Below are 1,084 nucleotides of genomic sequence, written 5' to 3'. Positions count from 1 at the left end.
ATTTAAACTGTAGCTTTAATAAGGTCATTTTGTTTTCTGTAACAACTTCTTATCTAACAGATTTTTTTTCTTTTTCTTTTTTTTTTTTTTTTTTTGCCTTCAGAGGAGGGTATCACTGTTAACTTAGGCTGGAGTGCAGGGATGCAATCATAGCTCACTGCAGTCTCAAACTCCTAGGCTCAAGTGATGCTCCTGAATAGCTGGGACTACAGGCATGCCCAGAAAATTTTTTGAGACAGGTCTCACTATATTGCTCAGCCTGGTCTCAAACTCTTGGCCTCAAGTGATCATCCTGCCTCAGCCTTCGAAATTGCTAGGATTACAGGCGTGAGCCACCACGCCTGCCTTTTTATGTACTAAGGTTTTAAAATCACCTTTCAAAAGAAAATATTTTGAAGAAATATATGCCTTAAAAAAATTTACAAAACCAGGTATAGTCAGTTTCTTATGTCCCCAGGATTACAGAGTGGAATACAACCTTCTATTTACTTAGTTTAAGTTAATAAACTATCAAGCTTCCAAACGTAAAAGGATCTACTGAGTTCCAAGTCAAAGCTAAATGGGAAAATAGAAAAATAGTAAAATTAAAATAAAAAGATCTACATTATTTAACCTAGTAATTAGACTTCTAAGAGACAATACATCTATCAACAGACATACCCAAAAGGTAACAGATAAACCATGGCATTTATAATGTAAGCACTAAACATGTTTGTAAGAATTACTTTAAAACTAATACAAATGTGGAGAAAAGCAGATTACAGAACCATATAAAAATGAGCACTTAAAAAAAAAAAAAAAAAAAGGCCAGGCGTGGTGGTTCATGCCTGTAATTCCAGCACTTTGAGAGGCCAAGGTGGGCGGATCACGAGGTCAGGAGTTTAAGACCAGCCTGGCCAACATGGTGAAACCCATCTCTACTAAAATTACAAAAATTAGCCAGGCATGGTGGCATGTGCCTGTAATCCCAGGTATCTGGAGGCTGAGGCGGGACAATCGCTGGAACCCAGGAGGAGGAGGCTGCAGTGAGCTGAGACCACGCCACTACACTCCAGCCTGGCAACAGAGCAAGACTCTGTCTCAA

General features: G+C 38.8%; 1 protein-coding gene across 1 annotated transcript in view; it reads right to left on the bottom strand.

Moving 5' to 3' along the window:
* EIF4E (eukaryotic translation initiation factor 4E) overlaps positions 1-1,084 on the bottom strand; it is a 54,590-nt gene that overhangs the window by 38,913 nt on the left and 14,593 nt on the right.

Source organism: Mandrillus leucophaeus, unplaced genomic scaffold (assembly GCF_000951045.1).
Source record: "Mandrillus leucophaeus isolate KB7577 unplaced genomic scaffold, Mleu.le_1.0 Scaffold951, whole genome shotgun sequence".
Classification (NCBI taxonomy): Eukaryota; Metazoa; Chordata; class Mammalia; order Primates; family Cercopithecidae; genus Mandrillus; species Mandrillus leucophaeus.
Note: the sequence above shows the minus strand (reverse complement) of the source record. Positions and strands in the feature narration are given on the sequence as shown.